The following is a 27,925-nucleotide window of genomic DNA, read 5'->3' as shown; positions in this document are numbered from 1 at the left end:
GTTAGGGCAAAAGGAAAGGCTGGTAGGTATAGGGAATGGTGGATGACTAGAGAAATTGAGGTTTTGGTTAAGAAAAAGAAGGAATCATATGTCAGGTATAGACAGGATAGATCGAGTGAATCCTTAGAAGAGTAAAAAGGCAGTAGGCGTATACTTCAGAACAAAATCAGGAGGGCAAAAAGGGGACATGAGATAGCTTTGGAAAATGGGTAAAGGAGAATCCAAAGGGATTTTATAGAGACATTAAAGTCAAAAGAATAACTAGGGAGAGAATAGGGCCCCTCAAAGATCAGCAAGGCAGCCTATGTGTGGAGCTGCAGGAGGCGGTGAAGATACAAAACAAGTATTCTGCATCAGTATTTACTGTGGAAAAGGACATGTAAGATATGGAACGGCGGTGGTGGGGTGGAAATAGATGGTGACACCTTGAAAAATGGCCATATTACTGTGGAGGAAGTGCTGGATGTCTTGAAAAATATGAAAGTGGATATACCACCAGAACCTGATCAGGTGTACCCTAGAACTCTGTGGGAAGCTAGAGAAGTGATTGCTGGGCCCCTTGCTGCGATATTTTATCATTGACAATCACAGGTGAGGTGCTGGAAGACTGGAGGTTGGCTAACGTGGTGCCAGTATTTAAGGGCAAGCCAGAGAACTATAGACCAGTGAGCCTGACATCAGTGGAGAGCAAGTTGTTGGAGGGAATCCTATGGGACAGGATACACCTGTATTTGGAAAGGCAAGGACTGATAAGGGATAATCAGCATGGCTTTGCGTGTGGGAAATCATGTCTCATGTACGTAACTGAGTTTTTTGAAGAAGTAACAGAGAGGATTGCTGAGGGCAGAGCGGTGGACGTGATCTACATGACTTCAGTAAGGCGTTCGACAATGTTTCTCATGGGAGACTGGTTAGAAAGGTTAGATCTCATGGAATACAGGGAGAACTAGCCATTTGGATACAGAACTGGCTCAAAGGTAGAAGACAGAGGGTAGTGTTGGAAGGTTTGTTTTCAGACTTGAGGCCTGTGATCAGTGGTGTGCACAAGGATCTGTGGTGTGCTGGGTCCAATGCTTTTCGTCATTTATATAAATGATTTGAATGTGAACATCGGAGGTATAGTTAGTAAGTTTGCGGATGACACCAAAATTGGAGGTGTAGTGGACAGAGAAGAAGGTTACCTCAGAGTACAACGGGATCTTGGTCAGACGGTCCAATGGGCTGAGGAATGGCAGATGGAGTTTAATTTAGGGTGCTGCATTTTGGAAAGGCAAATCAGAGCAGGACCTATACACTTAATGGTAAGATCCTGGGGAGTGTTGCTGAACAAAGAGACCTTGGAGTTGCAGGTTCATTGTTCCTTGAAAGTAGATTAGCAAGTAGATAGGATAGTGAAGAAAGCATTTGGTGTGCTTTCCTTTAATGGTCAGAGCATTAATTATAGAATTTGGGAAATCATACTGTGGCTATCGGAAGGATGTTGTGAAACCTGAAATGGTTCAGAAAAGATATATAAAAGGATGTTGCCTGGATTGGAGGATTTGAGCTATAGGGAGAAGTTGAATAGGCTGGGGCTGTTATCCTGGACTGTCGGAGGCTGAGGGGTAACCTTACAGAGGTTTATAAAATCATGAGGGGCATGGATAGTATAAATAGACAAAGTCTTTTCCCTGGGATGGGGAATCCAAAATTAGAGGGTATAGGTTTAGGGTGAGAGGGGAAAGATATATCAGGGACCTAAGGGGCAACTTGTTCACACAGAGGCTGGTGCGTATATGGAATGAGCTGCCAGAGGAAGTGGTAGAGGCCGGTACAATTACAACATTTAAAAGGCATCTGGATGTGTAAATGAATAGGAAGGGTTTGGAGGGATATGGGCCAAGTGCTGGTAAATCGGACTAGATTAGGTTGGGATATCTGGTCAGCATAGACGAGTTGAACTGAAGGGTCTGTTTCCATGCTATGCATCTCTATGACTCTTTGACTCTAAATCACTGCTCCTTCACCATCTGTGAGAAATATTCACCTTTGGTTGTTAACAGAACCAGTCAGAAGTATAGCAGAAGCTGGTGTGGGCTGAGGTAAAATAGAACCACTCACTTCGGCGGCCCAAAATGAGTGAAAACATTTCCTGTTTTCAAAATAAATTTGGCTCAAGATCATAATAAACGAAGTAAAGGCATAGATTTTATTTTGGGCATGGATAAAATTGGTATTGTCCCTTGGGGCTCAAACCAGGCCTTAAATGAGTGTAGGGTCTCAAGCAATGTGCAATGGTACACTCCAAATATGTAATGTCTGTAGATCAGTAGCACATTAATGTGGAGTCATAGTGTCACAGAGTCATATAGCATGGAAACAGGCCCTTTGGCCCAACCCAGTCCACACTGACCATGTTCCCAAACTAAACTAGTCCCCCTTCCTGTGCAAACCTTTTCAATTCATGAATTTATTCAATCATCTTTTAAACATTGTAACTGCACCTGCATCCACCTCTTTCTGAGAGTTCATTCCATACATTAACCATTCTCTATGTAAAAATGTTGCATCTTATGTCTCTCTTCAATCTTTCTCCTCTCCCCTCAAAAATGCACCCCCGCGCTTTTAACTCCCCCATCTTAGGGAAAAGAACCTTGTCATTCACCTTATCTATGCTCCTCATAATTTTATAAACCTCAATAAGGTCACCTCTCAACTTCTTACGGTCCAGTGAAACAAGTCCCAGCCTAACCAGCTTCTCCTTATAACTCAAAGCCTCCATTCCTGGTAACATCCTGGCAAACCTTTTCAGAACCCTCTCCAGTTTAATAACATCCTTCCTATAGTAGATTGACCAGAAGATGATTAGGGGGTTAGATAGGGTTGACAGTGTGAAACTTTTCCCGCGTATGGAGTCGGGTATTACAAGGGGGCATAGCTTTAAATTAAGGGGGTTAGATATAGGACTGAAGTTAGGGGTAGGTTCTTCACTCAGCGAGTCGTAAGTTCATGGAATGCCCTGCCAGTAGCAGTGGTGGACTCTCCCTCTTTATGGGCATTTAAGCGGGCATTGGATAGGTATATGGAGGATAGTGGGTTAGTATAGGTTAGGTGGGCTTGGATCGGCGCAACATCGAGGGCCAAAGGGCCTGTACTGCGCTGTATTCTTCTATGTTCTATGTTCTATGTAGAACTGCACACAGTACTCCAGATGAGGCCTCACCAATGTCATCATGACATCCTAACTCCCATACTGAAAGGTCTGAGCAATGAAGGCAAGCATGCTAAATGCTTTCTTAACCACTCTGTTTACGTTTTGCAAATTCAAAGAAAACATGTACCCGAACCCCTAGGACCCTGTGTTCTACAACACGGCTCTACCATTAAGTGTATAAGTCCTGTTCTTGTTTTTAATACTAAAATTCTATACCTCGCATTTATCCAAACGAAATTCCATCTGCCACTTTTGGATCAGTTGTACATTAACTTGGATCAGTAGCACATTAATTTGAATCAGTCGCTCTATTTTATATAGCACAGGGTGATGTTGCACAGCTTGATTTCACCAATTTGAAAATATCCAATACCACAAAAACACATCAATGTGATCTGTATATGACAGAGAAAGAGACGTTGACCTTCCAGCTGTAAGTCTTCAGTTGGGCTGTTGTTAGAATCTGATGTTGAGGCTTCATTTTGCAGCTGAAGTATCCATTAGAGACAAGAATGGATCGGTGACTCCCTCGGTCTGGAGCTACCAGGATGCAAAATGGGATTCTACTTATGAACAAGAGAAAGAAATAGGTTGCTAAGGTGCACAGACAGGTTGTGTTTGGACAACAAGATGGCAAATGGAGTGTAATGTGGGAAACTGTGAGGTCATTCACTTTTACAGGAAGAATAGAAAAGCAGAATATTTTAAAAAGGTGTGATACTTGCAAATGTTGATGCTCAAAGGGTCTTGAGTGTATTTGAACAAGAAGCACAGAAGGTGTCGATACAACAAGTAATTAAAAGCAAATGCCTTTGCAAGGGAATTGAAACAAAAGAAAAACTAGAGGGTTAGGTTTAGGGTGAGAGGGGAACGATTAAAAAAAAAGGGACCTAAGGGCAACGGTTTCACGCAGAGAGCGCTGCGTGCATGGAATGAGCTACCACAGAAAGTGGTGGAGGCTGGTACAATTACAACATTTACAAGGCATCTGGTTGGGTACATGAATAGGAAGGGTTTAGAGGGATATGGGCCAAATACTGGTATATGGAACTAGGTCAGATTGGGATAACTGGTCGGTGTGGACAAGTTGGACCAAAGGGTCAGTTTCCATGCTGTGTGTCTCTAATAGGCAAGTCTTGTGTCATCGAACAGAGTTTTGGTGAGACCACACTTGTAGCAATACAGGTGTGCAGTGATGGTCTCCATAATTAAGGAAGGATATTCAAGGTGGTTAAAAGCAAAGGTTCCATAGATAGTCTCCAGGGACAGAGCTGAACAAATGGAGTTTATATTCTTTGGAGTTTAGAAGAATGACTGAAATGTACACAGTTCTGAAGGGGCCTGAGAGGGTAGATGCTAAGAGCTAGGAAGTCTAGAACACAGAGGCACAGTCTCAAGACATGGTAACAATCATTTAGAATTGAGTTGAAGAAGAATGTATTCACTCAAAGGGTTGTAAACGTTTGGAATTCTTGAAATCAACAAATGTAGAGAAGGGCCAGGAAAGTGGAATTGAAAGATAAGATTAGGCAATAATTGTAATAAAAGGCAGAGCAGGCTCCAGGCCCAGGTCCTTTATTCCTGCCTCTAGTTCTGATGTTTTTCTGGTCCTCAATCAGGAAAGCAGCATAAAACCTTCCAAGAATATCAATCATCATTAATAACGTGCATGAAAGAATGATTCATTCAGCTAATGACCGCTAATACTCCTCCATAGTACCTCTTCTTCACTGTCACCTGCATTCTGGAGGGGAAGTTTCTAGAAACTTGAGCTGTGAGCCATCTGCATTGAACTGAAGTTTTCTCTACTGTTCTTCAATGTGACATTAATCACTCGCTTGTGTTGCTGTTCCCTGCCCAGTCGCACTCTGGCTTGTGGCTTCATCATGTCTCCACCCCCTCCCCCCCCACAACCCAGACACCCCCTCCTTACGTTGGTGTCTGAGCAGAGATTGTCATGGTCTCATCATGCTCCCTCCAGACCCCTGATATAATTACCTTAATTCGTACTGAGGGTCAGTGACACCTCTGGAAACTGTTCTCAGAAGGCTGTGTACAGGTGACAAAACGCTTACCATAGGAATAATGTGAATATTAAGCTAATCAAAGCGTTCTCATCTAAAACCAGTGGTTAACAAGCTATCGATGTCACTTTGCTGCTTGCTCCTGCTCTGTCCCATTTGTCTACTAGTAATCTACATTTCAAATGATTACATGGGAAGCTGGAGTGGTAGTGACAAGGATAAACGAAGCTTGTTAAACTAATAGCTGCACTAATGCCCAAATATGTGAACTTCTAGTGCAATTCAGCATCAGCGCTAGCAGAACTGTCAGCCGACTCCCCCTGGACTCGTCCAGCACTCCTGCCACATGATAAATGGCCTTGTCGAGCAAATTCATCCGGGGCCCAATTAAACAGGCAGAAATGAACTAGAGCCGTCAACAAGAAAAAATTCCGCACAAAGTCAAGGAAGCTCCAAGGCGGTGAAGTCATTCTGTCAGAAAATGGCCATTTAATGCTTTGCCGAGCTCACGACAGATATGTCATCTGAGGAAGCTTTAGCAGAGTCCCTGGGTGTTTCATTTATTAATTATCAGATACAACAGGGGATTACAGTGCTTCTCACAGGCACTGTCAAGCAGTCCCTCCTGTCAGTACCTACTCAGGCCAGCTGCAGACAAACAGAAAAAAAGTTTTGTGCTGTAAAATAGAATCTTGTGTCTGTCTTTAAGGGAAATAACGGTTAAAGTTTGGCAAATCTTTCTTTGCTGTGGATGAACAGTGCCTGCCAAACACCGGGGCACATCTCGAGCCACCAAGGTCTCTCACTTGTACGGTGGCGAACAACAGGCGAAAGGCATCTCGATTCTGAAATGCTTCCAGCTTTTCCTCCTGGCTGCCGACACTCGGGTGGAAGTTGGGGTAGGGTGGTCCTAGGCCTGAAGCAGCTTGTCATCAAAATGGAGCCTTTGGCCTTATCTGTTAGTCTAATGGAAAGAGGGTGTGCACAGACAGGAATCGACATGGGGGATGGGGTGGGGGAAGAAAGGGTAGCTGGTTGAAAATAAAGGGGCAAAACAAAGTAGATTTAATTTTTTTCAGAAAACAGAGCATTGTTAGCCGCCATTAAACCCTGCTCCAAAAACTAAACCATGCATGTGAGTCGGTTAATGCCTTGAATTCTAGACTCACCTCAGTGGATTTCTCTTTCATTCTCAAATTATTTTCACTCAGAACCTGAGTGAATTATATTAAAGATATCTAAAGCAGCTGATTGGTGGTGTGTCAGTTAAGTCTTTAATCCAATGATATTGTTACAGCTTTGAGTGGCATTCATCCTATGATGAGTGGAACACACACTGCAGCGTGTACAATACTTCAGTAAGTGCTGTCAACACCTGCCACTGACAGCATTCCGAGTTTGTTTTTTTGTTAATCTGATATTTCGTTGGAGATTTGACAGAGAAGCAATTACAAGCACAACATTCCTGCCAAAAGACAAACACTAAAATTAACAGTCAGTATGTACGACAGTTTTAAAAGTGTTTCGTTTGCTCAGGGGGAGATGTACTGATATTAATCCAGACATCCAGGTAATATTCTGGGGACCTGGGTTCAAATTTTGCCCTGGCAGATGGTATCATTTGAATTCAATAAAAGTCTGGAATTATGAGCCTAATGATGACCACGAATCCAATGTGGATAGTCAGAAAAACCCATCTGGTTCACTGTTATCTTTTAGTGGAGAAAACTGCCATCCTTACCCAGTCTGGTCTATGTGTGACATCAGACATATAGCAAAGGATGGATGGCTAGGTCACGTGAATGAATAAAAGGTTGGATTATCAGCGGAGGCATGGAGCTGGGTTTTGCAGCTACAAATTGGACAAACCACTGCTCAATGCTTAAATAAGTAAGTATATACTTTATATAAATATTTGATTTGTAATGTGATATCCTCCCACCAATTTTCAATTATAGGAAAAATAGGCATGCGCCAAAATAAAAGGCCCACCCGTCCTTTGGGGAGAAAAATAATTAACAAATTATTCAGCTTATTAAAGAAACCTGGAAATTTTTCATTCCCCCCACACCATTATACGTTAGATGTAGAGGGAAATGTTGTGAGTGAGTGAAACTAAAAGAGCCAACCCAAGGGAGATGAAACGACTTGCAAAATGGAACCATGGTTAGAGGTAGCAGCAGAGTCTACAGCTGAAGATTTCCATACTTGGCTGGTGGGAGACAAGAATCAAGAGTGTGGTGCTGGAAAAGCACAGCAGGTCAGGCAGCATCCGAGGAGCAGGAGAATCAATGTTTTGGACATAAGCTCTTCATCAGGAATGGTAAGAGACAAGAGTTTAGTTGTTCTGTTATTATAGATCCACATGAAGTACTCTCCTTATTAACCTCTCTCCTCACTTGAGGCATGGTGACTCTCAGGTTAAATCACCACCAATTGTCTCTCTCTTTCTAAGGAGAGGGCTGTCCTATGTTCTGATAAGACTGTGGCGACTTTTACTTCACAGTCCCACAATAAATGAGAAAGAGAAAGGGAAGGAAGCTGTAGAACACTGCCTGGAAACAAGTTCCAGACCATGGTCTAATCCCTCTCCCACTGGACATCCTACCCTTCACACCTGTTTGCGAACGGATCATGAACGCAATATAATAGAAATAAGTGACACTAGTTTCATAAACGGTTCAAAATATCTGGCCCAAATTAATCCAAAAAAGAGCTAAAACCTTTCGAAGCTCCATGCTCCATAAGATTTCAGAGGTTTTGATCCAACTTGAAAAACATGGATTAATCTGAACTGCATTAGTGCAACTTGTAAGCGTTGTTAACCTGTGTGGAAAAGAACTTGCAAAGTTGTCATCATTAACAAAGACGTCAACTGAGCAGATTTTATCCTCATAACAAGTTCCATGTAAAATCATCTCAACGGATCCCAGAAAAAATGATGGCAGATTCATGCCCAGGTTTTAATCATGTGTGACCTGACACATACATTTGAATTTCCATTGCCAGGATGTGGCAGAGGTGTCATCCCATTATTTAAGATAGCGAGAAAGGAATTTCAGATCAATGTGTTTAATAAGATTATCTGGAATTTTGGGATTTATGTTTCCAAGTCCTGGAGAAAGCCTGAAATTCAGAACTGATCTGGGCCTAAGAACTGGGCAGCTTCATTGAAACATAGGAACAAAGAAAATAGGAGCAGCAGGGGGCCATTCGACCTCTCGGGCCTGATTCCCCATTTAATATGACCATGGCTGATCATCGAGCCCAATCCTGTCCTTTCCCAGTTCCTTCATTCCCTTCAGACACAAAAGATGTATCTAACTCTTTTTTGAAAACTTTCTGTTTTGGTCTCAATCCCTTTCTACGGCTGTGAATTCCGCAGGCTCACCACCCTCTGGGTGAAGAAATTTCTCCTCATCTCAGTCCTACTCCTTATCCATAAACTATGACCCCTGGTTCTGGACACTCCTGTCATCAGGAACATCCTTCCTGCTCTAACCTGTCTAGTCTTGTTAAAATTTTATAGGTTCCTATCAGATCTCTCCTCAACCTTCTAAACTCCAGTGAATACAATCCTAATAGACTCAATCTCTCTTCATACGTCAGTCCTGCCTTTAGGAATCAATCTGGTAAACCTTCATTGCACTCACTCTGTAGCAAGAACATCCTTCCTCAGATAAAGAGACCAAAACTACATGCAATTTGTGAGGTGTGGCTTTACTAATGTGTAATTGCAGCAAGACATCTTTGTTCCTGTATTTGATACTCACACTATGAAGACCAACATACAGCTTGTCTTCTTTACTGCCTGCTGCACGTGCATGCTTACTTTCAGTGACTGGTGTCCAAAGATGCCCAGGTCTTATTGAAAATTCTCGTCTTTCAATTTCCAATCTTCAAATAATAATCCTATTATTTTCCTATTTTCACTCCTAGCATGCATAACCTTTATCCACTTTATCCACATTATACTTTATCTGCCATGCTTTTTCCCACTCAATCAGGCTGCTCAAGTCACACTGCAACATCTTTGCATCCTCCTCATAGATCACCCTTCCACTCAGCTTTGTGTCATCTGCAAAAGTTTAGATGTCCCATTTAGGCCCCTCACACACGTCATGATCAAATCTTGTGAATAGCTACCCCATGGAACCCCTCTAGTCACTATTTGTCATTCAGAAAAATACTCAGTTATTCCTGCGCTTTGTTTCTTGTCTGCAAACCAATTTTCTATCCATCTCAGTGCAATATCCCCCAATCCCATCTAACTTAATTTTTCATTTTAATTTTATGCATTTAAAAGTATCAAAGGAACATGAGTGGGTCATTCAGCCCTGGAGCCTTGTCCAACCTTGTCAGTGAGATCACGTTTGAGCTTAGTTCTATTATCCATTCTAACTCCATTTCTGTTAATTTTCACATGATTTGCCTTTCTGTGTGATTTCTTTAGCTAGTGCATTTCAGACAGTCAAGGTACATAAAGGGAAGTTAGGATACATGATGGCTACAGAAATGATTGTCCACGATATAAATAGTGCATTTCAGTGAGCTAACAGGACACAAACTGTGGCTTAGAATTATGTCTTCTTTCCTTCACCTCTGCTGGTTAAAATCCTGGAACTTCCTTCCTGACATCCCATGGACATACCTACAGTACATGGATTGCAGTGGTTTAAGAAGATGCCTCACCACCATCTTATCAAGAGTAAGTAGGGAGGAACAATCAGTGTCTGTTAAGCCAGTGATGTCCAAAAGAACAAAGAAAACATAAAAATCAGATGTGACAAGCCTGATGTTGAAGTATTACTAAACAGGCAACTCGATTTGAAGATAATACCTTGGAGCAATTCAGAAATGATACATCAGCTTATATGGGGGCAACAGGAATTTATTCACAGTGCAGTGCTTTAAACTATCTGTTCTCTCATGCTTCTAGGAGGTTCTTTACTTTTCTCTGAGTCTGTACCCAGACTTAATTAATCAACCACAGTAGGCATCACTAGTGAACAGACTCACAAAATCAAACACAGAACAATTGAATACATAACTTTTTAACTCACAAGTGGAAGACGAAGAGAGTAAAATTGTTCAACCCCACTGATAGGAACAAATGCACTGATAGCAAATTCCACACCTACTTTCCACCCAGCATGATTTCCCTTTTCTGCTAACTTCAATGCATGACCAGAGTAAATTTCATGACTGCCATTTACCAAGTTCACTTCTTGGGATTTTTCATTACAATCTCCATCTGAATGGACAGCACTATTGTTTTGAAAGGAGTTTTGAAAACAAGGTTGAGTAGGAAAGGTTCAGAGGAGGAAATGACATAATTAAATTTGTGACCTCATCCACATGGGGTAATGATGGCCTAATGGTAATATTGCTGGTCTGTTAATTCAGCTGCCCAGGTAATGTTCTGGGGACCTGGGTTCAAGCCCAATATGGTAGAATTTGAGTTCAATAAACATTTGGAATTAAGAGACTAATGATGACCATAAATCCATTATTGATTTTTGGGTTTACTAGTGTCCCTTAAGGAGGGAAACTTCTGGTCTATATGTGACTCCAGACTCACAGCAATATAGCTGACTCTTAGCTGCTCTCCGGGCAATAAATACTGGTCCAGCTAGCAATGCCGTTATCTCATGTATGAAACATAACTTTTCCACTTGCATTTATCTTTAGTGTGGGATGTTAAAGACTCAAAAAATGAGTTGCATCATAATAAGAGTCCTACCAACATGAGCTGTCTGTATCTAATTCTCTTTCTTTCTTGGCTTTCGAGCGTTGCAGGCTTGTCGTTATTTATTATCCATTGTTAGCTGCTTCTGAAAGTAGTGTCACTTCTGTCCAGGAACCTGAGGTATTTAGTGAACCAGTTAAGGATAAGACCATAAGACCATAAGACCATAAGACCATAAGACATAGGAGTGGAAGTAAGGCCATTCGGCCCATCGAGTCCACTCCGCCATTCAATCATGGCTGATGCGCATTTCAGCTCCACTTACCAGCGTTCTCCCCATAGCCCTTAATTCCTCGCTCGTTTAACTGAAACAATTTCCTAGCATCCACCTTTTCCAAGCCATGTATTATTTTGTATGTCTCTATTAAGTCTCCCCTTAATCTTCTAAGCTCCAACGAATACAATCCCAGTATCCTCAGCCGTTTTTCATATGTTAGACCTGTCATTCCAGGGATCATCCGTGTGAATCTCCGCTGGACACGTTCCTGTGCCAGTATGTCCTTCCTGAGGTGTGGGGACCAAAACTGGACATAGTACTCCAAATGGGGCCTAACCAGAGGTTTATAAAGTCTTAGTAGTACATCTCTGTTTTTATATTCCAACCCTCTTGAGATAAGAGACAACATTGCATTCGCTTTCTTAATCATGGACTCAACCTGCATGTTTACCTTTAGAGAATCCTCGACTAGGACTCCCAGATCCCTTTGTGCTTTGGCTTTATTAATTTTCTCACCATTTAGAAAGTAGTCTATGCTTTTATTCTTTTTGCCAAAGTGCAAGACCTCGCACTTGCTCACGTTAAATTCCATCAGCCATTTCCTGGACCACTCTCCCAACCTGTCAAGATCCTTCTGCAGCCTCCCCACTTCCTCAGTACTACCTGCCTGTCCACCTAACTTCGTATCATCGGCAAACTTCGCTAGAATGCCCCCGGTTCCCTCATCCAAATCGTTCATATATAATGCGAACAGCTGTGGCCCCAGCACCGGACCCTGCGGGGCACCGCTCGTCACCGGCTGCCATTCTGAAAAAGAACCTTTTATCCCAATTCTCTGCCTTCTGTTAGACAGCCAATCCTCAGTCCATCCCAGCAGCTCACCTCGAACACCATGGGCTCTCACCTTGCTCAGCAGCCTCCCGTGAGGCACCTTCTCAAAGGCCTTTTGAAAGTCTAGATTGACCACATCCACTGGGTTTCCCTGGTCTAACCTACTTGTTACCTCTTCAAAAAATTCCAACAGGTTTGTCAGGCATGACCTCCCTTTACTAAATCCATGTTGACTTGTTCTAATCAGACTCTGCTCTTCCAAGAATTTAGAAACCTCATCCTTAATGATGGATTCTAGAATTTTACCAACAACCGAGGTTAAGCTGATTGGCCTATAATTTTCCATCTTTTGCCTTGATCCTTTCTTGAACAAGGGGGTTACAACAGCCATCTTCCAATCATCCGGGACCTTTCCTGACTCCAGTGACTCTTGAAAGATCAGCCAAATCAATGAAAAACTTGATTTAACTACAGTCAACAATTGGGTACTGGCAGCAAATTTGATTATCTGCAGATCATTGGTGAATCATTTGAATTTTCACCAGAATCCAACAGCTTCAAGATAATGGAACACTCAAAGCAACAGGCAGCACCTAGCATAGCGAGGGGCTCATATATCAGAAACCTCTAAGGCTGAGAATCCACAGGTGACTGCAGTGAGAGAGGTAACTGGTTTACCCCCTTTAAATAAATGGGTGGTAGAGGCTTCCTAATCTGTACAACTCATGATAAGTGAGAAGGTGCAGGAATTGGAAATGGAAACACACAGAGACAAAGTAGTCAGGGCTGCTATAGCAGTTCGCCATTAATTTTTAAGGCCCCACCTTCTTCTGCCTTAGTTGCCTAAAATAAAATTCAACTGAAAATTGGAATGGACAGATGCCAACATTTCAGGAATGTGGTTCTGTCCCAATTCATAAACATTTCTGCTCATGCTTTACTAAGGAGTCACAGTGGAGGGAGATGTTCACAGCCTTCTATCTCATAAGATGATGGTTTATCCCATGGACAGTGTTAAGCATCGCCTCATGTGGCTCAGTACAGCAACACAGGCTGTGCTGCAATTTCTGTAGAGGAAAGCATTCGGCTGAGAAAGTGCATTGGAATAAATATTAGAGTAGTGCTGGAAAAGCACAGCAGGTCAGACAGGATCCAAGGAGCAGGAAAATCGATGTTTCGTGCAAAGCCCTTCACAGGTCTTGTTTCTGCCAGACACCTTTTAGTTTTAGTGTTGACTTAGTTTTGCTCACCTCTTCTAACTCCCCTGCAAACAGTCAGCCTCCAGAGGTCACTACTGTCAGAAGCAGTATCCCAGCTTGTCAGTGCCAATTTCAACCATTTTCATCTCTCACATGCGGGTGTTCTAGTAGCAGAGGGATGGATATCCAGGAGGTAGTGACCAGTAAGCTGTTCACCCTACAGAATGTCAAAGAGTGGCTAAGTCAGTACGATGTCACTAAATTAATGGAATTAGCACAGCCCATGATATCTGAGCCATTCTGTCTAGAGATGCCACAGACACAGCTGAGATGTTGAAGGTGGAAACTTTTCTCTTGGCAAGTGTATGTTGTCCAGATCTCACCATTATAGGAGACTGTGCTCAGGACAAAGCTTAGATAACTTGCAGTTTGATATGCTCAGTCATTTTATTGTTCCCCACACTCTCATTCTCATGTTAATAGCTATAGTTTTTGTGATGAATGTCATTTTGGCATCAAGTGATGGATTATTGGTGATTGTGGAGCCTAGGTGTGAAACTATTAACAGCTTCCAATGTCACATTGTCATTGCTGATAGATAATGATCTCCTTCTGGATGCTGATGGCATAACTGAACTCTTAACCGGCGTGTGCAATGTGTTTCTTGGTGTGGAATGTTTAGTGTGGTATGGTTAATGTCGAATGATTCTCTGGTGAAGACATGGTACACATGTGCCTTGGATCTCAGTTGATCAAGTCTGAGCAGCTTTCTGCTGAGTCTGACATAGCAAGGGCTGTGTCTTTTTGATTTGTGCTTTTCTTAAACAAAAAACTATGGATTGAAATTAGATAGGGGTGTTTTAAAATCAGTGTTTGAGATGGAGGCTGTATGTGCTGAATGACACCATTCAATTCACCGTGCTTGAACAAACAGTAACTGAAGTTTGAGTTGCAAACAATTTGAAGACAAGGGATGTACCAATACAGCTTTTGTTGGCAACAAGAAGTTGATTGGTCAATGGACTCATGACCAGTTATCAATGGCAGAGACATTTCTGTCTCTCAACAATTGTGTGATTGGATCTCAGGTAACTGAATAGCTAGGAGATGGGAAAAACTTACAAAGAGACAGAGAGAGGTGTTCAGTTCTTCCCTAGATCAGGAACAGTCTCCCTGTTCTCTCCAGTCAAAACTCATTATAAATCTGAAGAAAACAATTTATCTCTCCTACATCAGTTAGTATAAACTGTCACAGTTTATTGATGGATCAGAGACTTTTAATGAATGGCCCAGGCACCTTGTGTCTCTTACCAACCAGTGGAAGCATCTGGAGAAAGATGACTGACGCAATATGCCAACTAGCAGAAAAATCATAAAGATCATCTCAGCATCAGAACTTGGCAATGAATACTACTGGGCTATCTCTGCAGTTTTTCCCTCTGTCCATAGCCTATTTTACCCCATCCATTTGTCTGTCTGTGAGTATGCATAAGGTGGCATTTAAAAGGGGATTAGCGTTTTAATTAGTACTGTTATATGCTGAAAGCTTGTAACTGTTTACTTTTAGTTATAGTCTAATTACAAAATAAAAATAAGTTCTTGTTCAGTATCGAAACTTAGTCTGTGCTTTCTATCATCCTCAATCAGAAAGTCAGGTAATTTGAGGAACTTTGTATACTTTTCTGATGGCTCTGGGAATAGCAGAACTTGATTTTTAATGTGTTACTCAATGAGATGTAACAGTATATAATAGACACCCTCTGTAGATGGTCTGAAGGCACTGAAGAGTAGAATATGCCAAAGAGTGTCAGTGCCAAAAGACAGTTTGATCCTAATGTAGACCTAAAAGAGTTCCCCATTATACCTGGTCTGGCCTAGCATGTGGAAATCATATCGAGAACTTCTAGTGGGCAGCCAATTTCTTCCAGGAGCTTAAATAGACTGCTTCTGCTCACAGGATCAAATGCCTTAGGAAGATTGATGAAGACAATATGAGGTGGTCTGCCTGATTCATGGCATTTCTCTTGTAAACATTGAGCTGAGAAGTTCACGTCAATTCTCGACCTTCCAATTCTGCAACCACACTGGAAATTGGATAGATGTGCTCAGCCTGAGTCTGCAATCTGGCAAGGTGATGCAGTCAAACACTTTTCTCAAGATGCTCTGCAGGGAGACGCCTCACAAGCTGTTGCATTCATAGTGATCACCCTTGATCTTGTACAGGGCCAAAAATGGGACCTCACACAAATCCTGGGGCACTGATCTTTCCCTGCAGCAGAGACAGAGGGGTTCATGCAGATGCTGTAAGAGTGCTATTATCCAAAACTTCACATGGGGCAGTATCAGTACCTAGAGCTTTGACCAAGGCAGGTAAATCATTGACTTCGCTCATCTCCTCCACTGATACCCAGTCTGCCGTGACGGTGCAAAGATCACTTTTATTTTGGTCAGTGGACTTAAAAATAGGAAGAGATATTGTCTGAAACCAAAGGGCCTTGGAACAAGGTGCTGCAGTTTTGAAACAAATACATTATCAGAACTCATTGTACGATGCATTTATCAAGCTCGAGGGAAGAAAGCTCCATAGGTGCCCAGTGACAGAACCGGTTGTGCATGCTCAGGAGCGTTTGGTATAGTAACAGCCTCTTGATTGGTTCCTAGCAGAGTGGCTATAGCTTTGTGATTGGGCAATACAGCAGAAACATCACCTGTGAAGGGAAAAAAAATTCTTGCACTCCCTTCCATGAGTGAAGAATAGAGGAAATTCTGAGCAGCTATCAACTCCCACTCCCTGCAAATTCCTTCCTTGTGAGGAAAAGGAAGAAGCCACCTTTAGAAACACTAAAAGGATGAATCATCAAGCAGAGAATGAAAGGGTGAGAGTCGATCTGTCACAACCTTTTTTTCTCATTGAAAAGCTGAAAGAAATTGGAAGGGAATTCAAGGAAAATATCTCATTGGTTGCAGACTGGTGCCAGAACTGTGTTACACTGACTCCTTATTGTTCCTTTCCTACCCATAAATTTGTGTCTTGTTTTGTTTCTTTGTGTGTTTGTTTCTATCTGCATGGGATTTTTTTTTGAAAAGGGTAGAGTTTAAGTTCTGGAGACTTATAAGTTAGCATTAAAGTCCCTTTCTGTGATCCGTTATAACAATTGTTTGCAATAAATAATTAATTGTTAAGGGTAGAACCTATGTTTTCTCAGTTTGTCGGTCAGGTAAATTGGGATCTTTGGACAGTTTGATTTAATTTTCCCTTATTTGTGATAACTTTGAAAATAGTGGGACTTGATATCCAGTGCACTATTTCAGTGAACCGTAGCAACACACAGAGGATTTATGGTATCTATGGGCTTTCTTATTGACAGTGTTTTTCTTTATGTACATCTTAAGCCGGTGTTACATCCATGTCTCAAATCATTTATTGCAATCAATGATGCCCTACCCTGCCTTTAATTGTAGTAGAGTTATTGTCTTTGCTGGTGGACCTATTGTCCTTTTGATTCCTTCATCCATAGATCTAGCATTTTTTTGTGTCAAAGGAAATATGGATATTCAAGCAAAGTCGTACCCTGTAGTTGTTGGTACACTGCCTAGCAGTCTGTTGGATTCTACTTCTAGTAACTATTATTTCATTCTGAGTTTTTTTGCCTGCTGACCTGAAACAAAGCCAGTGTCAAATATAATGCTTTGTATTCTTTTGGATTCATCCAGGGAGATCGAGAGGGAACCGTGGTGTTTGGGCAGCTCAATGTCTCTAGAAATACTGTCAGTTTTAGTGGAGGAAGATATTGTTGAAATGATCAGGGCGCATTGCTGAAATAAAAGCAGAAAATGCTGGAGAAACTCAACAGGTCTGGCAGCACCTGTGGAGAGAGGAACAGTGTTAACGTTTCAAGTGGTGCTTTGCTGTCATACTTCATGTAGTTTATAGATATTACAGCCACTCTGAGCGATGATTATTGAGGTCCCTCGTAGGTTCTAAAACTTACTCGTTGTTTTCAGAATAAATACTGTTCATGATATCAAGCAATCAAGTGAATTAGTTACTCGTAAATTACCCAGCCCCGAATTCTCAATGGTTTGTTAAGCAGTTGCAATTGTTTCCTGTTGTGTTTTCATTACAGATAGAAGACCACAGCAATCTGCATATTGTGCTATATTGATGTGTTTCTTAGTGCCCTTTACTACTTGAAACTGTCAAAACACTTTATAGTGAGCTAAGTTTCCATTTTCAAGCTAAAAAACATTTTTTAAAAAATGCAAATTGCAGCCAATAAGTAACACAAGTTTGAAAGTTCCCTGTGGGTTAGTAAGATATGGCTTGTAACTTGTCAGCTCAGAGAGTGATAACAGGAAATGAGGAGTGCAATGTTTTTGTTCTGACTGTGTATCTGATTTTGCTACATCCATTAAAACCATATTGTATGTCCTTATGCTTCATAGTATGCAACTCTGAGGGGACTTCCATTATTCTTAGTCTCGGAGACTGTAAAAGTACCTGTGGGGCTTCATTTTGAGCCAGGAACTCAATGAATATAAATCCAGCATGTCAAAATTTTTTCAGCTAAACTTGTGAAGTAAAACAAAATTACTGGAGCTTATAAAGTGGTTATTGAAGAAATGTGAGTGGAGGTGGCACCACCAAAACAGCTGGGAAACATAATGTTTCTCTTTTACTGTACTCTTTGTACAGCTGAATAACTGACACCTTCCTCACTGCAGTGGCAGCAGCATGAGGGATACACAGCTATCATGAACTCACTGGGAGTCTTCAGATTTTGAGCTCATGAGGGGGAACCTTGTCACCAACATGATTGGTGAAAATTCAAGTAAGTAGCAAGCAATTTTTTAGGGAAACCTGCCCTATTAATTGGAAAACACACACGAGAATTTCTTCTTAGTGCAATGGTTCATTTCACTGGACTAGCAACCCAGAGGTTCAGTCTAAACTCTGAGGGCATTGGTACAAATCCAATCAAGGAAGGCTGGTAGGAATTAAATTTGATCAATAAATCAAAAGCTTGTCTCAATAATGATTCCATAAACTATCAATGATTGTCATAAAAATCCATCTGGTTCACTGACATCCTTCAGGACAGAAAATCTTCCATCGTTACGCACTCTGACCAATAAGATTACAGACCCAGTACATTGTGGTTGGCTCTTACTACTCTCAGCAATGGCCTAGGAAGCCACTCAAGGGCAATTGGGGATGGGCAACAAATGCAAATCTTGCCAATGATGCTCAACAACCCACGCAAGAAGAAATGTTGGGACCACAAAGTCTGACCTCATCTTATTGTTCAACAGAATGCGAAAAGGCCATTGTGCCCATCCAACTCATCCTATTGATCAGGACTTTGATTAAGACTACCTTTGGCTATTTTCATCACCCATCCGCTTTGGCAGCAAGATGCTCAGAGCCCTTAGAGGAATCAGAAATGGTGCTCTTACTCAACACAATGTCTGAAGTAGAGCTTGGCTTTAATATTAAACCTTGCACTCCATGCTGGGTGAATGAGGATTGGGAAGTGCATGGGGCAGGAAAGGGATCAGTAAAAAAATAAAAATCAAGAAACGTGTCGCCAACATGCTGGATATACAGCTGCCACTGTTTTACACCATCATGTTGTATGGCATATCCTTACTCCACCTTAGAGAAGTAAACACCTCATTATTCTATTTAAGTTGGGATCTTGCCGTGCAAACTAGGACCTGACTTAAAATTAAATTGTTGCTAGCCCACAATGAAAGGGAAGTGGCTAGTTGTATATTAGTGCTCCTTTGAGCACTCCTCATTACTCAGGACAAGTGGGAATATACCTTTGGTCCCTAATGGAAACTACCTGGAAATGCTACCTTACTTTCTTCTAGCAACTTCTGCTTGGGAGAATTATTGCTGTGGCTAAAATAACATTCAAAGAGATGTGGAGATTTATGAGCCACTTTTATATGCAGTTCTTCCAGAATGGCTCCATCAAGTAATAACGAAATACAGGAGATGGCCATGAAGTATAATCGCTCCAATGTACTTATTCCCATCAGGGAGCTATCTAATTTTCAGTTCACAATATGCAAGTACCGTACAGATCACTGCTCAACAAATGTGTGCTTTCTAGTCTTTTATAAACTAGAATTACAATTATAAATATTGGGAAACAATATCCAAAACACCATTTGGAAGAGCATGTGGATGTTTTGAAATCTTCAAATATTGTGCAGTGCCTAGCAGCCATGTTGAAGACTGTTGAATTTAAAATAATTAACTGTAATGCTACAAAGTGCTAATACATTTATTTCTGTGTTGGATTGTGTCATTAGTGTTCAATGACTTATAATACTGAGGCTGCTAAAGGCTTCACTTATAAGAAGTATAGACATTGAGAGCTGCAATGGGGTCATTCAGCAACCTATCATTGTTTAATTCCACTGTTCAGAACGTGGGTCCTGCCTATTTGCCTGATTTTCTTTTTTTTAAAACAAAAAATGAAATTTAAAATTCATATCCAAGTTTGATTTCGTTTTTTCTTGTCATTTACCTTTACAATCTGAAACAATAGAGTTAAAAATTCATCCAGGTTTGTCCTGACTCCTCTTTGAAGAACTGACCCTTGGTGACTGTCTGAGCCTGCAGTTCCCCAATTCCCCCATCAGTGGAAACACTCTCTATTTAAATACTCTATCAAAACATTTCATAATTTTTAAGATCTCTTTTGAAGAGAAAAGAAACCCAAATTGTTTGTCCTTACTTGGTCGGTATCAATTTGTATTTCTGGTCTCATTATTGTCCATTTTTTTAACAGCCTTTCTAGTGCTTTTATATCGTCTTTATAATGGGGTGATCAGATCAGCACACAGTACTCCAGGTGTGGTCTAGCTGCAAGTTCAGCACATACTTTCTACTTCTCAAATCTATCTTATCTTTACCATATGGTTTTATGTTCCTTGATCACTTATTTTCATAGATGCAGTCTGCCTTCCTAATTTTATGTTATTTCCAGTACTTTCTGTTTTTATTTTAGATTTCCACCATCTCCTGTACTTTGCTTTGCATTTATTTTTCCGTTTTATTCTTTTCCCTAATTTTGTGACATATTTCTTCCTCCAGCTCTCTTCAAGTGTTTGGCAGTCTGTAGACTAACCCAATTAGTGTGATTAATCCTTTATTAACTCATTCCATATTTTTCTATTGAAGGTGAGTCACTTTTTGTATTGTAATTATGTTCTCTTTAATAAATACAGTTACTCCACCTCTCATTTTCCTTTCTCTATCTTTTCGAAAAGGTTTACCTTGCACCATTTAACTTCCAGTCCTAATTTTCCGACATTGTTATCATCTCTTGTTCTGCAGTTTCATTACAGACACTGTGTTTACTACTGCACATTGCAGCTCCTTCCCAGAGCTGGGGATAGTGTCGCATAGAACAGAACCCTTGTTTCCCACACCAGCCTTTAGCCACATATTAATTCCCCGGATCTGTCTCTTGCCAAATGCTGATTTCCGCATGGTCCAGGCAATAATCCAGAAGTTATTCCCATTGCCATTTCCTTTCTTAATTTAATTCCTAATTCCTGATACTGTCATCAGGATCTCCTATGTGTTCCTTCCCTTGTCGCTTATCTGGCATGGACTACTACAGCAGGATCACCCTCCTCCATAGCCAAATTCATCTCCAATGCCTTGAGATAACCAGAATCTTGGCACCGGGTAAACAAAACACTCTTTGGAACTCTTGTTCATGCCCTAGAGGATGCCATCTCTCCCCTTAATTATAGAATCCTTGATTGTAACCATATTTCTAATTTGCTGTTCATCCCCTGAGAGCCATAGTGCCTTGATCTGCATTGTAGCTGCTCCCCCCGCAGTTTGTCTCCTTGTCCTTATGTACAGAGACTGCAATGTTGAACAAGATCACTGTCGCAAACTGTTCAACGGATTTGTTTCAAGTTGGTATTTGCAAAAGTAAATAGTAAAAGTAAGATAATGAAATCCATCCAATAAACAATAGCCCAAGGCCAGTCACAAGGGATTAAACAAATCGTCAAGATGAAAGGATATGATAACTTCCTTAACAAACTTGAAATAAAATAAATGAGAGATGATGGTCTGTTTCTTTAACAAATCCATAGAATACACATTGGGACACCTCTATAGTTCATCATTTAAGTCAAATTAGTCTGTTGGAATTTCACAGGTGCTAATTTTTTATCTTCAAAACTCTTTTTAAAACAATTTCTCCTTTGAAATTGGCACATATAGGGGAAGGAAATAACAATGTTACAAAGCCTCTTAACCTGAGTCTGTTGACCCCTCAGTTTACACTGACACCTGCTCAGGGTGTTTTGTGTCTCTATGTAAAACGTCTCTTTTAGATGAATTTGTGACTGTGCTCTGGAGTGTGATATTTTCAACTGAATCAAACTGAGAAATACAGCAAAGGAAAATAAGAAATCATGAATAAAATTGGAGTAGGAATGGAACTTAGCTGCATGGTGGGTGGGTGGCCATTTCTGTATATGAGGGTGAAGGTCGCCTCCATGCTGTCTATAGTAGTAAGCTGTTCCTTCTCACACTGCATGAATTGCTGGAGGGTGAGCAGGCAGAATTTGTTGTTCACATTGGCGGGTAGGAGGATATAACCGTCTATCGGAATTCAGGAAACTAGGTAGAAAATGAGCAAGCGGGACATCTAAAGTGGCAATCTCTGAATTACTTCAGTGCCCCATGCAAATGAGTACAGAAATAGGGGGGTAAGGCAGATGAACGTGCAGCTGGAAGGATGGTGCAGGCTTTAGATCCCTGGGGTCCTGGGTCAGGTTCTGCAGGAGATGGTACGTATAAAGGCTGAGGGGTTACAGCAGGGTGTGAGAACTAGGAGAAAATATTAGAAGGCAATATCAGTGAACATGAAATGTTAGTGAGGCAAATAGCATTAAACTAGAGAATAAGAAGTTAATAGGTGGAGTTAGAGTAAGAGACAAAGATTTATGTTCCATGTATCTGAATGCATAGAGTACATTGAATAAGATTAGGGAGTAACAGGCACAGGTTCTCATGTGGGATTGTGATGTTGTGCCAATATTGGAGACTAGGGTGAAGGAAGGACAGGTGTGGGTGTTGAATATTCCTGATTACACGGCGTTCAGAAAAGATTGGAAAGGAATAAAAGGGTTTTTGTTAACGGGTGCATTTCAGTACTGAAGGAAGAGGATGTTTCACTGGGTTCAGGGACAGAATTGATTTGGCCAGAGCTAAGGATTAAGAAGGGTGCAATTGCATTGTTTGGTGTAATTTGTAGGTCACCAACTAGTGGGAAGGATTTAGAGGAACAAATCTGCAAAACAATTACAGAGAGATGTAAACATCATATAGCAGTTATAATGGGGGACTTTAATTAGGTGCATATACACTGGGATAGTGGGGATGTAAGGGTTGGTGAGGGGCAGGTGTACTTAGATTGTGTTCAGAAACATTTTCCTTAGCAGTTTGTGTCCAGTCCAACAAGGAAGGAGGCACTGCTAGACCTGAAACCTGAGAATGTGGTGGGCTGAGTAGATCAAGTGACTGTGGGGAACCATTTAGGAAACAAAGATCATTGGCCAATCCAGAGTGAACTTAATCAACTGAGAACTGACTTCAATGGGGAAAATACAGAACCAGACCAGATAGATGGGAACTGAAGTTTGGTGAAAAAGAAACAGTTGCACTTTATCTTTCAAAATTGAATAAGTTCATTGCTACTTCTCAGTGAACTTATTAGACTGTATATTTCTTGGAGAAATAAGGGAGAAACTCATCAAGTTGTAAGCTAACTTTTTTGAAGTGATTGCAGTCAATGTTATATTTTTTACCTTCTTCTATCCCCCTGTTTATGGCTGTCCCTCCAGTTATCTGGGCCCTGATCTCTGTAGTTCCCTTAAGCCCATTATGCCTATCTCCATTTCCTTCTTTCAGATGTTCTTTAAAACCTACCTCTTTGACCAAGTTCTTGGTGCCATACCAAATGTCTCTTTCTTGGCCTAGTTTTTGTTTTCATTGAATTGCACTTTTGTGAAACACTTTGGGATATTTTAGTACATTAAAGATATCTTCTCAATGCATACTTTCATTATTTGTCATTTACCTACCCTGAATGTCACACAATGAATTCAGTGAAGGTGACTCTCATAATGTGTTCCTATGAATGATCCAGGAAAGCAGATCTGTAACATAGAGCCATACAATTGTAGAGATATACAGCATGGAAACAGACCCTTCATTTCAACCTGTCCATGCCGACTAGATATCCCAAATAAATTTAGTCCTATTTGCCAGCATTTTTCCCATATCCTTCTGAATCCTTCCTGTTCGTATGTCCATTCAGATGTCTTTTAAATATTGTAATTGTACCTGCCTCCACCACTTCTCTCTGGCAGCTCATTCCATACACGCACCACCCTCTGCTGAAAAAGTTTCCTCTTAGGTCCCTTTTAAATCTTTCCCCTCTCAACCTAAAACTATGCCCTCTAGGTTTAGACTCCCCCACCCTGGGGAAAAGACCTTGCCTACTTACCCAACCCAAGCCCCTTATGATTTTATAAACCTGTACAAGATCACCCCTCAGCCTCCGACACTGCAGGGAAAATAGCCCCAGCCTACTCAGCCTCTCGCTATAGCTCAAAACTCTCCAATCCTGGCAACATCCTTGTAAATCCTTTCTGAACCCTTTCTGGTTTCACAACATCCTTCCGATAGGAGGGAAACCATAATTGCATGAAATACTCCAATAATGGCCTAACTAATGTCTTCCCAATTCCTATACTCAGTGCACTGACCACTAAAGGAAAGCATACCAAATGCCTTCTTCACTATCCTATCTACCTGCCACTCCCTTTTCAAGGAGCTATGAACCTGCACTCCAAGGTTTCTTTGTTCAGCAACAATCCCTAGGTCCTTACCATTAAGTGTATAAGTCCTGCTCTGATTTGCTTTTCCAAAATGCAGCAACTCGCATTTATCTAAATTAAACTCCTACTGCCACTCCTCAGCCCATTGGTCCATCTAATGGACCAATGGACCATTTCCCGACTCAGGCGACTGGCTGTGTGGAGTTTGCACGTTCTCCCCGTGTCTGCGTGGGTTTCCTCCGGGTGCTCCGGTTTCCTCCCACAGTCCAAAGATGTGCAGGTTAGGGGTGATTTGGCCATACTAAATTGCCCGTAGTGTTAGGTAAGGGGTAAATGTAGGGGTATGGGTGGGTTTCGCTTCGGCGGGTCGGTGTGGACTTGTTGGGCCGAAGGGCCTGTTTCCATACTGTAATCTAATCTAATCTAATCTAATCAAGATCCTGTTGTAATCTGAGGTAACCTTCTTCGCTGTCCACTACACCTCCAATTTTGGTGTCATCTGCAAACTTACTAACCATACCTCCTATTTTTACATCAAATCATTTCCATAAATCACAAAAAGCGGTGAACCCAGTATCAATCCCTGTGGCACATACATGAACAACACCTCCTTTTCTTCCAAATCATGGCACTTTATTGTATGGTTATCTGAATAAGACGTTTCAGAATTATCTCTACATTTGAATGTCAGCAAATGTCATCTTTAATTTATGCAAAATTATTGAATTGCCATTAGTTTCCCAGTGTCATTTCTTCCAGCCTTGCAACGTGCCAATATCCAGTTTTGGAATACCCTCACCATCAGTCGTAGTAGGTTCGTCTCATTCAATGGGAGCCCAAACCAGAGAATTGGGAACTTGTGATATTGAGTTCGCAATCAATAATAGCTATTGCTTGCTGATGTTCTACCTCTTAAACCAGAGCTCTATGCGACAAACTGCAGCAAATGACTGCAGCCAGATAAAGTGAAAACAATCAAGATTTCCAATGAATCTTGTGAACCATGTCACTCATAAACTGTCATGCCCTAAATAGTTGTTTTAGCTTTGCCTTTAAAGATTCCTTATTTTGACTTGCCGAGGGCAAGTTTTGGGAATAAGAATATATTTGTAATTTTTCCACCTTAATCTTCAGTGTTCTAAAGAAGGATCGCTGCGCTTTCTCTCCACAGATAATGGCAGACCTGCTGAGTTTCTCCAGCAGTTTCTGTTTTGGTTACAGGTTATCAGGTGCATGCTTTAGAATAAGCACTAAAACTGAACAATCCTACCTTCCATTTATGGTTGCTAAATGGTTCCTGTGCAATTCCATATGGTAGCGCTTGTGAGATTAACATGAGTGATATTACTGCACTTACAACACCAGAAAACAGTGAGGTTAATGTCTGCAGATAGCAAACTGGTGTGGTATCGTAAAGAATTTACCACATAAAGCACAATTAATATTCATTCTCTTGCCCAATCAATTGCCTGTTCCATGAGTAAGCTTTTAATAGCTTCTCTCTCAAAGCAGAAAACAATGGCTTCAATGTCTGGCAATTTGCTGTCTACAGATGCATTTCTGCAAACAATCTGCTTTAAAAAAATCTTAAAATTTGGTAGACATACCATCACTTGCAGCTGCAAGCTACTAAAATGTATATAGTCTATAAAAATATAATCACATATTTTTCCAACCATTTTCAGAATCATCTGTAAACTGAGCATTAGCCACTAAGTCATTCCAATTTAATTTTCAAATGTTTTAATTTTAAATAACTCAGTAACATAAATTTTATATTTTAAATAAGATAAAATAATTTATTATAGAATATTGCTATAAGCGTGTAAGTAGCAATGACAAAGTTATTAGCTGAAATACACTTACAAAAATTTTAAATGAGTAAGGTTAACAATTAGACATGAAGGTGAAAATGAGATCAGTCTCTAATATTGCTGCAGGCCTAACTTTCTTGCTGATTCTCTTTTTAAGGTACAGATGTTGAAACTTGAAGTCAGGTTTAACGGCTGTGATGGCTTCTGTACTCAAATAGTTGGAGGTTGCTCTCACAGGTGGACTCAATAAGCAAAACAGGCCCTGGGAGGTAGTGAATGAACATTTGATTTATTTTTATTGCTCTGGAGATTGTGGCTTTTGATAGACTTTTGAATGCAGCCATCATTCGGCTCAGTTTCAGCTTCCTCTGTCTCTTCATTGTGAAAGGTTCTTATTTTCTCATGGTGGTCAATTGGTTCTCAGTCGAGTGGCTGTTCTCTGTCAACTTTATCACCATCAAACAAAACGATCTGTGGTAGGGGAATCCGGAACTAGAGGGCATAAGTTTAAGATGAGAGGGCAAAGATTTACAAAGGACCTAAAGAACGTCTTTTTGACGCAGAGGGTGGTGCTTGTGTGGAGCGAGCTGCCAGAAGAAGTGGTGCAGGCTGGTGCAATTACAACATTTTAGAAGCATCTGAACAGGTATATAAATAGGAAGGGTTTAGAAGGAAAAGGGTCAAATGCTGGCAAATGGAACTCGGTCAGATTGGAATGTCTGGTTAGTGTAGGTGAGTTGGACGAAAGGGTCTGTTTCTGTGTTGTATGACTCTAATTATCGCTACACAAGGCAAAGTCAGTTACGCTGAAATTCCTTGTGATGTCCCTCTTCCTACTTTGCAGTCTCAATGTACAGTCCAGGATTCTTAAAAAGTTACCGTTTGATTAGCTGAACAGATCTCAGTTGCCCAGCTTCTGCTTTGGGCTTCAATCAAATCCACAAGAGAAATCAGGTGTCTTTTAGGGATTGTGTTTAAAAGCTCGTTTCCGTATGTCTTTAAAAGTTTACAATTTGTTACAAAATCTAAATATTATAACTACACTTTTGTAACAATAATGAACAAAACTTATTCCTTCATTCTAGGATGTCCCACTTTCACCTGTATATGCATTTCATCCATTATTATTAAAGTATTCAGGTTTTTTAGTGACACACGTGCCAGTTGTTGGCTGTTTGTCTGCTGTCTGCTTGTTTCTGGGATGTTGTTCCTCCTCTAACTCCAGGAAATGCCACTCAGTTTGTGTTATTGTCCCTGGATGCAAATACAACCGCTTTTCCTTGTTGCAAGAAGTCACTCCAAGTCCTAATTATACTATAGAGTGACTTAGAGCATATTAGTGCAATCATCACCATTTGATTGATGTGAGTGAAATCTGATTCCTGTGTTTTTTCCAAATACCATTGAACATCCTGCACAGTGAGCTTGCACACAGGTTAACACTTCATTGGAAAGTAGTTTACAAATTTCACAAATCATTGAACAGCTTTCACATTTGTTGATTGCTATAGGTCTACTACAGAACTAACCTTAACAGGATCAAGTCAAAATCCTTTTGTTGTCAGTACATGACCTACCATGCTTGACTTCAGGCATCTGTAATTACATCCTTTTCTGGTTCAGCTTCAGGTTCATCTTAGTGAGCTCTCTAGAATTCGCATGAGAGTCTGATCATGAACTACAATGGCTTCTTCCATTTTACCTCCATGTCCAGAGACTAAACTCTTAGCAGATCATCCACATCCGCTTTCACTCAGGGAACGTCACTGGAAGATGGTATCAGCAATAACATTAGCAAATTTGCTGATAATACAAAGCTGGGTGGCAGGGTGAAATGTGATGAGGATGTTAGGAGATTACAGGGTGACCTGGACAAGTTAGGTGAGTGGGCAGATGCATGGCAGATGCAGTTTAATGTGGATAAATGTATGGTTACCCACTTGGGTGGCAAGAACAGGAAGGCAGATTACTACCTAAATGGAATCAATTTAGGTAAAGGGGCAATACA

General features: G+C 40.9%; 1 long non-coding RNA gene across 1 annotated transcript in view; it reads right to left on the bottom strand.

The window, feature by feature from the left end:
• Positions 1 to 5,707: 5,707 nt before the first annotated feature.
• LOC122539463 overlaps positions 5,708 to 27,925 on the bottom strand; it is a 29,132-nt gene continuing 6,914 nt past the window's right edge. Inside the window, exons 2-3 of the long non-coding RNA XR_006309096.1 lie at positions 13,265 to 13,430; positions 5,708 to 6,248 (exon numbers count right to left, since the gene is read on the bottom strand). This is a non-coding gene — a long non-coding RNA (uncharacterized LOC122539463). The remainder of the gene's footprint in view (positions 6,249 to 13,264; positions 13,431 to 27,925) is intronic.

Source organism: Chiloscyllium plagiosum, chromosome 2 (assembly GCF_004010195.1).
Source record: "Chiloscyllium plagiosum isolate BGI_BamShark_2017 chromosome 2, ASM401019v2, whole genome shotgun sequence".
Lineage (NCBI taxonomy): Eukaryota > Metazoa > Chordata > Chondrichthyes > Orectolobiformes > Hemiscylliidae > Chiloscyllium > Chiloscyllium plagiosum.
The sequence above is the reverse complement of the archived record's forward strand: the minus strand, read 5'-3'. Positions and strand labels throughout refer to the sequence as shown.